Source organism: Rhamphochromis longiceps, linkage group LG23, assembly GCF_057381845.1.
Source record: "Rhamphochromis longiceps isolate RC_006_pf linkage group LG23, R_longiceps_female_GT1.1, whole genome shotgun sequence".
Taxonomy (NCBI): domain Eukaryota; kingdom Metazoa; phylum Chordata; class Actinopteri; order Cichliformes; family Cichlidae; genus Rhamphochromis; species Rhamphochromis longiceps.
The window spans coordinates 28,767,939-28,780,986 of NC_140578.1; the positions used below are offsets into that span (position 1 = coordinate 28,767,939).

General features: G+C 51.0%; 18 non-coding genes across 18 annotated transcripts; 6 read left to right on the forward strand and 12 right to left on the reverse strand.

The window, feature by feature from the left end:
- Nucleotides 1-1,071: 1,071 nt before the first annotated feature.
- Nucleotides 1,072-1,144, reverse strand: trnam-cau (transfer RNA methionine (anticodon CAU)). The gene has a single exon. It is a non-coding gene; the product is annotated as a tRNA-Met (tRNA).
- A 601-nt stretch (nt 1,145-1,745) lies between these two features.
- On the reverse strand, nt 1,746-1,816 carry trnag-gcc (transfer RNA glycine (anticodon GCC)). The gene has a single exon. It is a non-coding gene; the product is annotated as a tRNA-Gly (tRNA).
- A 122-nt stretch (nt 1,817-1,938) lies between these two features.
- trnae-cuc (transfer RNA glutamic acid (anticodon CUC)) lies at nt 1,939-2,010 on the forward strand. Its single transcript has one exon. It is a non-coding gene; the product is annotated as a tRNA-Glu (tRNA).
- Nucleotides 2,011-3,195: 1,185 nt separating this feature from the next.
- Nucleotides 3,196-3,268, reverse strand: trnam-cau (transfer RNA methionine (anticodon CAU)). Its single transcript has one exon. It is a non-coding gene; the product is annotated as a tRNA-Met (tRNA).
- A 601-nt stretch (nt 3,269-3,869) lies between these two features.
- Nucleotides 3,870-3,940, reverse strand: trnag-gcc (transfer RNA glycine (anticodon GCC)). The gene has a single exon. It is a non-coding gene; the product is annotated as a tRNA-Gly (tRNA).
- A 122-nt stretch (nt 3,941-4,062) lies between these two features.
- trnae-cuc (transfer RNA glutamic acid (anticodon CUC)) lies at nt 4,063-4,134 on the forward strand. Its single transcript has one exon. It is a non-coding gene; the product is annotated as a tRNA-Glu (tRNA).
- A 1,185-nt stretch (nt 4,135-5,319) lies between these two features.
- trnam-cau (transfer RNA methionine (anticodon CAU)) lies at nt 5,320-5,392 on the reverse strand. The gene has a single exon. It is a non-coding gene; the product is annotated as a tRNA-Met (tRNA).
- A 601-nt stretch (nt 5,393-5,993) lies between these two features.
- Nucleotides 5,994-6,064, reverse strand: trnag-gcc (transfer RNA glycine (anticodon GCC)). Its single transcript has one exon. It is a non-coding gene; the product is annotated as a tRNA-Gly (tRNA).
- A 122-nt stretch (nt 6,065-6,186) lies between these two features.
- Nucleotides 6,187-6,258, forward strand: trnae-cuc (transfer RNA glutamic acid (anticodon CUC)). Its single transcript has one exon. It is a non-coding gene; the product is annotated as a tRNA-Glu (tRNA).
- Nucleotides 6,259-7,443: 1,185 nt separating this feature from the next.
- On the reverse strand, nt 7,444-7,516 carry trnam-cau (transfer RNA methionine (anticodon CAU)). Its single transcript has one exon. It is a non-coding gene; the product is annotated as a tRNA-Met (tRNA).
- A 601-nt stretch (nt 7,517-8,117) lies between these two features.
- trnag-gcc (transfer RNA glycine (anticodon GCC)) lies at nt 8,118-8,188 on the reverse strand. Its single transcript has one exon. It is a non-coding gene; the product is annotated as a tRNA-Gly (tRNA).
- Nucleotides 8,189-8,310: 122 nt separating this feature from the next.
- On the forward strand, nt 8,311-8,382 carry trnae-cuc (transfer RNA glutamic acid (anticodon CUC)). Its single transcript has one exon. It is a non-coding gene; the product is annotated as a tRNA-Glu (tRNA).
- Nucleotides 8,383-9,567: 1,185 nt separating this feature from the next.
- On the reverse strand, nt 9,568-9,640 carry trnam-cau (transfer RNA methionine (anticodon CAU)). The gene has a single exon. It is a non-coding gene; the product is annotated as a tRNA-Met (tRNA).
- Nucleotides 9,641-10,241: 601 nt separating this feature from the next.
- On the reverse strand, nt 10,242-10,312 carry trnag-gcc (transfer RNA glycine (anticodon GCC)). The gene has a single exon. It is a non-coding gene; the product is annotated as a tRNA-Gly (tRNA).
- Nucleotides 10,313-10,434: 122 nt separating this feature from the next.
- Nucleotides 10,435-10,506, forward strand: trnae-cuc (transfer RNA glutamic acid (anticodon CUC)). Its single transcript has one exon. It is a non-coding gene; the product is annotated as a tRNA-Glu (tRNA).
- A 1,185-nt stretch (nt 10,507-11,691) lies between these two features.
- trnam-cau (transfer RNA methionine (anticodon CAU)) lies at nt 11,692-11,764 on the reverse strand. The gene has a single exon. It is a non-coding gene; the product is annotated as a tRNA-Met (tRNA).
- Nucleotides 11,765-12,365: 601 nt separating this feature from the next.
- Nucleotides 12,366-12,436, reverse strand: trnag-gcc (transfer RNA glycine (anticodon GCC)). The gene has a single exon. It is a non-coding gene; the product is annotated as a tRNA-Gly (tRNA).
- Nucleotides 12,437-12,558: 122 nt separating this feature from the next.
- Nucleotides 12,559-12,630, forward strand: trnae-cuc (transfer RNA glutamic acid (anticodon CUC)). Its single transcript has one exon. It is a non-coding gene; the product is annotated as a tRNA-Glu (tRNA).
- The last annotated feature ends 418 nt before the right edge of the window (nt 12,631-13,048 follow it).

The following is a 13,048-nucleotide window of genomic DNA, read 5'->3' on the forward strand; positions in this document are numbered from 1 at the left end:
AAAACGGACCATTCCTTGAAGCCGTCAACAAATGAAGCAGAGTTGCCAGTTCTTCAAGCCCAGGATGAGCTGCCGTCTTGGAGGTGAAGGGTGTGACAGGACATCCAAAAAATGTGTGGCCGAACTGCGCATCAAAACATGCCTCCCGTGAGGATAGAGCTCAACACCGCCAGTTTTCGAGACTTGCGCATGGCAGGCGACAATTCTACCGCTGAGCTAACAACCCTTGCATGTCCGCCAATTGTCCCGCTGAATTCGCGCTACTGTCCAAACTCTCCTCTCCAGACGCTTAAAATGGATGCACAAACTCTGCCACGTACTGCGCATCAAAGCACATCGCTTGCGTGAGGCTACAAGTCACTACCTTCTGATTTCGTGATTCACATGTGGCAGGCGACAGTTCTAACGCTCAGCCACCAGCCCTTACAAGTCTGCCAATTGTCTCGTCGAATTCGCGCCACTCTCCAAAGTCTACTCTCAACAACATCTTGACTTAATGCAGATACGATGTCCAACCCAAGTTTGGTTTGCATAGACTTCTTGTTCCAACTTAACAGTCAGGCAAGAATGACTTCAAATTATCCCTCTCCATGGACCCTGTTGGCAAAGGAACTCCAGGCAACCTCCAGAGACTCAGCTCGGGAGCTGCTGATAACCAATTATCAGCCCTTGTTCATCTGCTTCCAATGCAAAGACATTCCTAACCCTACCTGGACAAAGTGTCCTAGAAGAAATAACAGGTAGGAGTCATTTGGGAGCCAACGTGTGGTGCCCCGCAATTCTGACCTGAGAAAAGAAAGAGGAATTGTGGTGAAAGTTGGATGAAGTGGTTTCAGAGGGCCGGCACACATCCATAGGGGAGGATCGCCTGCCACGTGTGAGTCTTGAAATCAAACAGATGGGAAGGCTTTCCACGGTCAATGGCAGAATGATTTGGATTGATCCCTGTTCTAGATCTCGCATCGGAGGAGGCTGAAAATCCACTACAAAGGAGTGGTTCTAAGGCTCCAGCGTCCTCGAAATGGGTAGAAGAGGTACAAAATGGATGGACCAACTCTGTACCAAAACACCTGCCTCGTGTGAGGCTCGAACTCACGACCTTCAGATTATGAGACTGACGCGCTGCCTACTGCGCCAACGAGGCTGACAGGGAACCTGAAAATGGACGATTTCTCGAAGCTGCACAAAAATGAAATTCAGCTTGGACAAACAAAGGTGAGTCCCCAGGTATTTAAGCCCTGAACGGGTTTTGGAGGTGAAGAGTGCCACAGGAGATCCTAAAAACGGTGTTTTGACCCAGCTCCGGCTTACCTGAAAGGGACAAGCGGTAGACAATGGATGGGTTGCCTTTGCCACGTACTGTGTATCAAGCGAGGCTCAAGACACCCTCTTCCCCCAAAACGGACCATTCTTCTTTTGTCTCGTAGTGCCGTCTTAAATTAAATTCCTTAATTACAGCCACATTAGCTCCACTAATAAGACACACGGGTTTACCAGCAATGTCTGTAAACATATATTCAGTCACCCACTGGCGCTGGCAGGCGACAATTCTAAGTCTGCCAATTGTCCCGCCGAATTCGCGCCACTGTCCAAAGTCTCCTCTCAACAACATCTTGACTTAATGCAGATACGATGTCCAACCCAAGTTTGGTTTGCACAGGCTTCTTGTTCCAAATCTTGATGCCGTCTGGCCGTGACCGAGAACAAACTTAATGCCCCCCAAGACCCCACGCATAAAGGAACCGTGCATTGGCCGGGAATCGAACCCGGGTCTCCCGCGTGGCAGGCGAGAATTCTACCACTGAACCACCAATGCTCACACACGTGGCAGTTTTCTCAACGAATTCGCGCCATTGCCCAAGCGCTCCTCTCGAGGCGCAGCGGAAAATGTAGCCCGATACACCCACGCGTCACTCATCAAGACACCTCTGTGGAAGCTCCCTGATGGTCTAGTGGTCAGGATTCGGCGCTCTCACCGCCGCGGCCCGGGTTCGATTCCCGGTCAGGGAAACTGTGTTTTGCCCCACCTCCGCCTTACCCGAAAGGGACAAGCGGTAGACAATGGATGGGTTGCCTTTGCCACGTACTGTGTATCAAGAGAGCCTCAAGGCACCATCTCCCCCCAAAACGGACCATTCCTTGAAGCCGTCAACAAATGAAGCAGAGTTGCCAGTTCTTCAAGCCCAGGATGAGCTGCCGTCTTGGAGGTGAAGGGTGTGACAGGACATCCAAAAAATGTGTGGCCGAACTGCGCATCAAAACATGCCTCCCGTGAGGATAGAGCTCAACACCGCCAGTTTTCGAGACTTGCGCATGGCAGGCGACAATTCTACCGCTGAGCTAACAACCCTTGCATGTCCGCCAATTGTCCCGCTGAATTCGCGCTACTGTCCAAACTCTCCTCTCCAGACGCTTAAAATGGATGCACAAACTCTGCCACGTACTGCGCATCAAAGCACATCGCTTGCGTGAGGCTACAAGTCACTACCTTCTGATTTCGTGATTCACATGTGGCAGGCGACAGTTCTAACGCTCAGCCACCAGCCCTTACAAGTCTGCCAATTGTCTCGTCGAATTCGCGCCACTCTCCAAAGTCTACTCTCAACAACATCTTGACTTAATGCAGATACGATGTCCAACCCAAGTTTGGTTTGCATAGACTTCTTGTTCCAACTTAACAGTCAGGCAAGAATGACTTCAAATTATCCCTCTCCATGGACCCTGTTGGCAAAGGAACTCCAGGCAACCTCCAGAGACTCAGCTCGGGAGCTGCTGATAACCAATTATCAGCCCTTGTTCATCTGCTTCCAATGCAAAGACATTCCTAACCCTACCTGGACAAAGTGTCCTAGAAGAAATAACAGGTAGGAGTCATTTGGGAGCCAACGTGTGGTGCCCCGCAATTCTGACCTGAGAAAAGAAAGAGGAATTGTGGTGAAAGTTGGATGAAGTGGTTTCAGAGGGCCGGCACACATCCATAGGGGAGGATCGCCTGCCACGTGTGAGTCTTGAAATCAAACAGATGGGAAGGCTTTCCACGGTCAATGGCAGAATGATTTGGATTGATCCCTGTTCTAGATCTCGCATCGGAGGAGGCTGAAAATCCACTACAAAGGAGTGGTTCTAAGGCTCCAGCGTCCTCGAAATGGGTAGAAGAGGTACAAAATGGATGGACCAACTCTGTACCAAAACACCTGCCTCGTGTGAGGCTCGAACTCACGACCTTCAGATTATGAGACTGACGCGCTGCCTACTGCGCCAACGAGGCTGACAGGGAACCTGAAAATGGACGATTTCTCGAAGCTGCACAAAAATGAAATTCAGCTTGGACAAACAAAGGTGAGTCCCCAGGTATTTAAGCCCTGAACGGGTTTTGGAGGTGAAGAGTGCCACAGGAGATCCTAAAAACGGTGTTTTGACCCAGCTCCGGCTTACCTGAAAGGGACAAGCGGTAGACAATGGATGGGTTGCCTTTGCCACGTACTGTGTATCAAGCGAGGCTCAAGACACCCTCTTCCCCCAAAACGGACCATTCTTCTTTTGTCTCGTAGTGCCGTCTTAAATTAAATTCCTTAATTACAGCCACATTAGCTCCACTAATAAGACACACGGGTTTACCAGCAATGTCTGTAAACATATATTCAGTCACCCACTGGCGCTGGCAGGCGACAATTCTAAGTCTGCCAATTGTCCCGCCGAATTCGCGCCACTGTCCAAAGTCTCCTCTCAACAACATCTTGACTTAATGCAGATACGATGTCCAACCCAAGTTTGGTTTGCACAGGCTTCTTGTTCCAAATCTTGATGCCGTCTGGCCGTGACCGAGAACAAACTTAATGCCCCCCAAGACCCCACGCATAAAGGAACCGTGCATTGGCCGGGAATCGAACCCGGGTCTCCCGCGTGGCAGGCGAGAATTCTACCACTGAACCACCAATGCTCACACACGTGGCAGTTTTCTCAACGAATTCGCGCCATTGCCCAAGCGCTCCTCTCGAGGCGCAGCGGAAAATGTAGCCCGATACACCCACGCGTCACTCATCAAGACACCTCTGTGGCAGCTCCCTGATGGTCTAGTGGTCAGGATTCGGCGCTCTCACCGCCGCGGCCCGGGTTCGATTCCCGGTCAGGGAAACTGTGTTTTGCCCCACCTCCGCCTTACCCGAAAGGGACAAGCGGTAGACAATGGATGGGTTGCCTTTGCCACGTACTGTGTATCAAGAGAGCCTCAAGGCACCATCTCCCCCCAAAACGGACCATTCCTTGAAGCCGTCAACAAATGAAGCAGAGTTGCCAGTTCTTCAAGCCCAGGATGAGCTGCCGTCTTGGAGGTGAAGGGTGTGACAGGACATCCAAAAAATGTGTGGCCGAACTGCGCATCAAAACATGCCTCCCGTGAGGATAGAGCTCAACACCGCCAGTTTTCGAGACTTGCGCATGGCAGGCGACAATTCTACCGCTGAGCTAACAACCCTTGCATGTCCGCCAATTGTCCCGCTGAATTCGCGCTACTGTCCAAACTCTCCTCTCCAGACGCTTAAAATGGATGCACAAACTCTGCCACGTACTGCGCATCAAAGCACATCGCTTGCGTGAGGCTACAAGTCACTACCTTCTGATTTCGTGATTCACATGTGGCAGGCGACAGTTCTAACGCTCAGCCACCAGCCCTTACAAGTCTGCCAATTGTCTCGTCGAATTCGCGCCACTCTCCAAAGTCTACTCTCAACAACATCTTGACTTAATGCAGATACGATGTCCAACCCAAGTTTGGTTTGCATAGACTTCTTGTTCCAACTTAACAGTCAGGCAAGAATGACTTCAAATTATCCCTCTCCATGGACCCTGTTGGCAAAGGAACTCCAGGCAACCTCCAGAGACTCAGCTCGGGAGCTGCTGATAACCAATTATCAGCCCTTGTTCATCTGCTTCCAATGCAAAGACATTCCTAACCCTACCTGGACAAAGTGTCCTAGAAGAAATAACAGGTAGGAGTCATTTGGGAGCCAACGTGTGGTGCCCTGCAATTCTGACCTGAGAAAAGAAAGAGGAATTGTGGTGAAAGTTGGATGAAGTGGTTTCAGAGGGCCGGCACACATCCATAGGGGAGGATCGCCTGCCACGTGTGAGTCTTGAAATCAAACAGATGGGAAGGCTTTCCACGGTCAATGGCAGAATGATTTGGATTGATCCCTGTTCTAGATCTCGCATCGGAGGAGGCTGAAAATCCACTACAAAGGAGTGGTTCTAAGGCTCCAGCGTCCTCGAAATGGGTAGAAGAGGTACAAAATGGATGGACCAACTCTGTACCAAAACACCTGCCTCGTGTGAGGCTCGAACTCACGACCTTCAGATTATGAGACTGACGCGCTGCCTACTGCGCCAACGAGGCTGACAGGGAACCTGAAAATGGACGATTTCTCGAAGCTGCACAGAAATGAAATTCAGCTTGGACAAACAAAGGTGAGTCCCCAGGTATTTAAGCCCTGAACGGGTTTTGGAGGTGAAGAGTGCCACAGGAGATCCTAAAAACGGTGTTTTGACCCAGCTCCGGCTTACCTGAAAGGGACAAGCGGTAGACAATGGATGGGTTGCCTTTGCCACGTACTGTGTATCAAGCGAGGCTCAAGACACCCTCTTCCCCCAAAACGGACCATTCTTCTTTTGTCTCGTAGTGCCGTCTTAAATTAAATTCCTTAATTACAGCCACATTAGCTCCACTAATAAGACACACGGGTTTACCAGCAATGTCTGTAAACATATATTCAGTCACCCACTGGCGCTGGCAGGCGACAATTCTAAGTCTGCCAATTGTCCCGCCGAATTCGCGCCACTGTCCAAAGTCTCCTCTCAACAACATCTTGACTTAATGCAGATACGATGTCCAACCCAAGTTTGGTTTGCACAGGCTTCTTGTTCCAAATCTTGATGCCGTCTGGCCGTGACCGAGAACAAACTTAATGCCCCCCAAGACCCCACGCATAAAGGAACCGTGCATTGGCCGGGAATCGAACCCGGGTCTCCCGCGTGGCAGGCGAGAATTCTACCACTGAACCACCAATGCTCACACACGTGGCAGTTTTCTCAACGAATTCGCGCCATTGCCCAAGCGCTCCTCTCGAGGCGCAGCGGAAAATGTAGCCCGATACACCCACGCGTCACTCATCAAGACACCTCTGTGGCAGCTCCCTGATGGTCTAGTGGTCAGGATTCGGCGCTCTCACCGCCGCGGCCCGGGTTCGATTCCCGGTCAGGGAAACTGTGTTTTGCCCCACCTCCGCCTTACCCGAAAGGGACAAGCGGTAGACAATGGATGGGTTGCCTTTGCCACGTACTGTGTATCAAGAGAGCCTCAAGGCACCATCTCCCCCCAAAACGGACCATTCCTTGAAGCCGTCAACAAATGAAGCAGAGTTGCCAGTTCTTCAAGCCCAGGATGAGCTGCCGTCTTGGAGGTGAAGGGTGTGACAGGACATCCAAAAAATGTGTGGCCGAACTGCGCATCAAAACATGCCTCCCGTGAGGATAGAGCTCAACACCGCCAGTTTTCGAGACTTGCGCATGGCAGGCGACAATTCTACCGCTGAGCTAACAACCCTTGCATGTCCGCCAATTGTCCCGCTGAATTCGCGCTACTGTCCAAACTCTCCTCTCCAGACGCTTAAAATGGATGCACAAACTCTGCCACGTACTGCGCATCAAAGCACATCGCTTGCGTGAGGCTACAAGTCACTACCTTCTGATTTCGTGATTCACATGTGGCAGGCGACAGTTCTAACGCTCAGCCACCAGCCCTTACAAGTCTGCCAATTGTCTCGTCGAATTCGCGCCACTCTCCAAAGTCTACTCTCAACAACATCTTGACTTAATGCAGATACGATGTCCAACCCAAGTTTGGTTTGCATAGACTTCTTGTTCCAACTTAACAGTCAGGCAAGAATGACTTCAAATTATCCCTCTCCATGGACCCTGTTGGCAAAGGAACTCCAGGCAACCTCCAGAGACTCAGCTCGGGAGCTGCTGATAACCAATTATCAGCCCTTGTTCATCTGCTTCCAATGCAAAGACATTCCTAACCCTACCTGGACAAAGTGTCCTAGAAGAAATAACAGGTAGGAGTCATTTGGGAGCCAACGTGTGGTGCCCCGCAATTCTGACCTGAGAAAAGAAAGAGGAATTGTGGTGAAAGTTGGATGAAGTGGTTTCAGAGGGCCGGCACACATCCATAGGGGAGGATCGCCTGCCACGTGTGAGTCTTGAAATCAAACAGATGGGAAGGCTTTCCACGGTCAATGGCAGAATGATTTGGATTGATCCCTGTTCTAGATCTCGCATCGGAGGAGGCTGAAAATCCACTACAAAGGAGTGGTTCTAAGGCTCCAGCGTCCTCGAAATGGGTAGAAGAGGTACAAAATGGATGGACCAACTCTGTACCAAAACACCTGCCTCGTGTGAGGCTCGAACTCACGACCTTCAGATTATGAGACTGACGCGCTGCCTACTGCGCCAACGAGGCTGACAGGGAACCTGAAAATGGACGATTTCTCGAAGCTGCACAAAAATGAAATTCAGCTTGGACAAACAAAGGTGAGTCCCCAGGTATTTAAGCCCTGAACGGGTTTTGGAGGTGAAGAGTGCCACAGGAGATCCTAAAAACGGTGTTTTGACCCAGCTCCGGCTTACCTGAAAGGGACAAGCGGTAGACAATGGATGGGTTGCCTTTGCCACGTACTGTGTATCAAGCGAGGCTCAAGACACCCTCTTCCCCCAAAACGGACCATTCTTCTTTTGTCTCGTAGTGCCGTCTTAAATTAAATTCCTTAATTACAGCCACATTAGCTCCACTAATAAGACACACGGGTTTACCAGCAATGTCTGTAAACATATATTCAGTCACCCACTGGCGCTGGCAGGCGACAATTCTAAGTCTGCCAATTGTCCCGCCGAATTCGCGCCACTGTCCAAAGTCTCCTCTCAACAACATCTTGACTTAATGCAGATACGATGTCCAACCCAAGTTTGGTTTGCACAGGCTTCTTGTTCCAAATCTTGATGCCGTCTGGCCGTGACCGAGAACAAACTTAATGCCCCCCAAGACCCCACGCATAAAGGAACCGTGCATTGGCCGGGAATCGAACCCGGGTCTCCCGCGTGGCAGGCGAGAATTCTACCACTGAACCACCAATGCTCACACACGTGGCAGTTTTCTCAACGAATTCGCGCCATTGCCCAAGCGCTCCTCTCGAGGCGCAGCGGAAAATGTAGCCCGATACACCCACGCGTCACTCATCAAGACACCTCTGTGGCAGCTCCCTGATGGTCTAGTGGTCAGGATTCGGCGCTCTCACCGCCGCGGCCCGGGTTCGATTCCCGGTCAGGGAAACTGTGTTTTGCCCCACCTCCGCCTTACCCGAAAGGGACAAGCGGTAGACAATGGATGGGTTGCCTTTGCCACGTACTGTGTATCAAGAGAGCCTCAAGGCACCATCTCCCCCCAAAACGGACCATTCCTTGAAGCCGTCAACAAATGAAGCAGAGTTGCCAGTTCTTCAAGCCCAGGATGAGCTGCCGTCTTGGAGGTGAAGGGTGTGACAGGACATCCAAAAAATGTGTGGCCGAACTGCGCATCAAAACATGCCTCCCGTGAGGATAGAGCTCAACACCGCCAGTTTTCGAGACTTGCGCATGGCAGGCGACAATTCTACCGCTGAGCTAACAACCCTTGCATGTCCGCCAATTGTCCCGCTGAATTCGCGCTACTGTCCAAACTCTCCTCTCCAGACGCTTAAAATGGATGCACAAACTCTGCCACGTACTGCGCATCAAAGCACATCGCTTGCGTGAGGCTACAAGTCACTACCTTCTGATTTCGTGATTCACATGTGGCAGGCGACAGTTCTAACGCTCAGCCACCAGCCCTTACAAGTCTGCCAATTGTCTCGTCGAATTCGCGCCACTCTCCAAAGTCTACTCTCAACAACATCTTGACTTAATGCAGATACGATGTCCAACCCAAGTTTGGTTTGCATAGACTTCTTGTTCCAACTTAACAGTCAGGCAAGAATGACTTCAAATTATCCCTCTCCATGGACCCTGTTGGCAAAGGAACTCCAGGCAACCTCCAGAGACTCAGCTCGGGAGCTGCTGATAACCAATTATCAGCCCTTGTTCATCTGCTTCCAATGCAAAGACATTCCTAACCCTACCTGGACAAAGTGTCCTAGAAGAAATAACAGGTAGGAGTCATTTGGGAGCCAACGTGTGGTGCCCTGCAATTCTGACCTGAGAAAAGAAAGAGGAATTGTGGTGAAAGTTGGATGAAGTGGTTTCAGAGGGCCGGCACACATCCATAGGGGAGGATCGCCTGCCACGTGTGAGTCTTGAAATCAAACAGATGGGAAGGCTTTCCACGGTCAATGGCAGAATGATTTGGATTGATCCCTGTTCTAGATCTCGCATCGGAGGAGGCTGAAAATCCACTACAAAGGAGTGGTTCTAAGGCTCCAGCGTCCTCGAAATGGGTAGAAGAGGTACAAAATGGATGGACCAACTCTGTACCAAAACACCTGCCTCGTGTGAGGCTCGAACTCACGACCTTCAGATTATGAGACTGACGCGCTGCCTACTGCGCCAACGAGGCTGACAGGGAACCTGAAAATGGACGATTTCTCGAAGCTGCACAGAAATGAAATTCAGCTTGGACAAACAAAGGTGAGTCCCCAGGTATTTAAGCCCTGAACGGGTTTTGGAGGTGAAGAGTGCCACAGGAGATCCTAAAAACGGTGTTTTGACCCAGCTCCGGCTTACCTGAAAGGGACAAGCGGTAGACAATGGATGGGTTGCCTTTGCCACGTACTGTGTATCAAGCGAGGCTCAAGACACCCTCTTCCCCCAAAACGGACCATTCTTCTTTTGTCTCGTAGTGCCGTCTTAAATTAAATTCCTTAATTACAGCCACATTAGCTCCACTAATAAGACACACGGGTTTACCAGCAATGTCTGTAAACATATATTCAGTCACCCACTGGCGCTGGCAGGCGACAATTCTAAGTCTGCCAATTGTCCCGCCGAATTCGCGCCACTGTCCAAAGTCTCCTCTCAACAACATCTTGACTTAATGCAGATACGATGTCCAACCCAAGTTTGGTTTGCACAGGCTTCTTGTTCCAAATCTTGATGCCGTCTGGCCGTGACCGAGAACAAACTTAATGCCCCCCAAGACCCCACGCATAAAGGAACCGTGCATTGGCCGGGAATCGAACCCGGGTCTCCCGCGTGGCAGGCGAGAATTCTACCACTGAACCACCAATGCTCACACACGTGGCAGTTTTCTCAACGAATTCGCGCCATTGCCCAAGCGCTCCTCTCGAGGCGCAGCGGAAAATGTAGCCCGATACACCCACGCGTCACTCATCAAGACACCTCTGTGGCAGCTCCCTGATGGTCTAGTGGTCAGGATTCGGCGCTCTCACCGCCGCGGCCCGGGTTCGATTCCCGGTCAGGGAAACTGTGTTTTGCCCCACCTCCGCCTTACCCGAAAGGGACAAGCGGTAGACAATGGATGGGTTGCCTTTGCCACGTACTGTGTATCAAGAGAGCCTCAAGGCACCATCTCCCCCCAAAACGGACCATTCCTTGAAGCCGTCAACAAATGAAGCAGAGTTGCCAGTTCTTCAAGCCCAGGATGAGCTGCCGTCTTGGAGGTGAAGGGTGTGACAGGACATCCAAAAAATGTGTGGCCGAACTGCGCATCAAAACATGCCTCCCGTGAGGATAGAGCTCAACACCGCCAGTTTTCGAGACTTGCGCATGGCAGGCGACAATTCTACCGCTGAGCTAACAACCCTTGCATGTCCGCCAATTGTCCCGCTGAATTCGCGCTACTGTCCAAACTCTCCTCTCCAGACGCTTAAAATGGATGCACAAACTCTGCCACGTACTGCGCATCAAAGCACATCGCTTGCGTGAGGCTACAAGTCACTACCTTCTGATTTCGTGATTCACATGTGGCAGGCGACAGTTCTAACGCTCAGCCACCAGCCCTTACAAGTCTGCCAATTGTCTCGTCGAATTCGCGCCACTCTCCAAAGTCTACTCTCAACAACATCTTGACTTAATGCAGATACGATGTCCAACCCAAGTTTGGTTTGCATAGACTTCTTGTTCCAACTTAACAGTCAGGCAAGAATGACTTCAAATTATCCCTCTCCATGGACCCTGTTGGCAAAGGAACTCCAGGCAACCTCCAGAGACTCAGCTCGGGAGCTGCTGATAACCAATTATCAGCCCTTGTTCATCTGCTTCCAATGCAAAGACATTCCTAACCCTACCTGGACAAAGTGTCCTAGAAGAAATAACAGGTAGGAGTCATTTGGGAGCCAACGTGTGGTGCCCCGCAATTCTGACCTGAGAAAAGAAAGAGGAATTGTGGTGAAAGTTGGATGAAGTGGTTTCAGAGGGCCGGCACACATCCATAGGGGAGGATCGCCTGCCACGTGTGAGTCTTGAAATCAAACAGATGGGAAGGCTTTCCACGGTCAATGGCAGAATGATTTGGATTGATCCCTGTTCTAGATCTCGCATCGGAGGAGGCTGAAAATCCACTACAAAGGAGTGGTTCTAAGGCTCCAGCGTCCTCGAAATGGGTAGAAGAGGTACAAAATGGATGGACCAACTCTGTACCAAAACACCTGCCTCGTGTGAGGCTCGAACTCACGACCTTCAGATTATGAGACTGACGCGCTGCCTACTGCGCCAACGAGGCTGACAGGGAACCTGAAAATGGACGATTTCTCGAAGCTGCACAGAAATGAAATTCAGCTTGGACAAACAAAGGTGAGTCCCCAGGTATTTAAGCCCTGAACGGGTTTTGGAGGTGAAGAGTGCCACAGGAGATCCTAAAAACGGTGTTTTGACCCAGCTCCGGCTTACCTGAAAGGGACAAGCGGTAGACAATGGATGGGTTGCCTTTGCCACGTACTGTGTATCAAGCGAGGCTCAAGACACCATCTTCCCCCAAAACGGACCATTCTTCTTTTTTCTCGTAGTGCCGTCTTAAATTAAATTCCTTAATTACAGCCACATTAGCTCCACTAATAAGACACACGGGTTTACCAGCAATGTCTGTAAACATATATTCAGTCACCCACTGGCGCTGGCAGGCGACAATTCTAAGTCTGCCAATTGTCCCGCCGAATTCGCGCCACTCTCCAAAGTCTCCTCTCAACAACATCTTGACTTAATGCAGATACGATGTCCAACCCAAGTTTGGTTTGCACAGGCTTCTTGTTCCAAATCTTGATGCCGTCTGGCCGTGACCGAGAACAAACTTAATGCCCCCCAAGACCCCACACATAAAGTAACCGTGCATTGGCCGGGAATCGAACCCGGGTCTCCCGCGTGGCAGGCGAGAATTCGACCACTGAACCACCAATGCTCACACACGTGGCAGTTTTCTCAACGAATTTGCGCCATTGCCCAAGCGCTCCTCTCGAGGCGCAGCGGAAAATGTAGCCCGATACACCCACGCGTCACTCATCAAGACACCTCTGTGGCAGCTCCCTGATGGTCTAGTGGTCAGGATTCGGCGCTCTCACCGCCGCGGCCCGGGTTCGATTCCCGGTCAGGGAAACTGTGTTTTGCCCCACCTCCGCCTTACCCGAAAGGGACAAGCGGTAGACAATGGATGGGTTGCCTTTGCCACGTACTGTGTATCAAGAGAGCCTCAAGGCACCATCTCCCCCCAAAACGGACCATTCCTTGAAGCCGTCAACAAATGAAGCAGAGTTGCCAGTTCTTCAAGCCCAGGATGAGCTGCCGTCTTGGAGGTGAAGGGTGTGACAGGACATCCAAAAAATGTGTGGCCGAACTGCGCATCAAAACATGCCTCCCGTGAGGATAGAGCTCAACACCGCCAGTTTTCGAGACTTGCGCATGGCAGGCGACAATTCTACCGCTGAGCTAACAACCCTTGCATGGCCGCCAATTGTCCCGCTGAATTCGCGCTACTGTCCAAACTCTCCTCTCCAGACGCTTAAAATGGATGCAC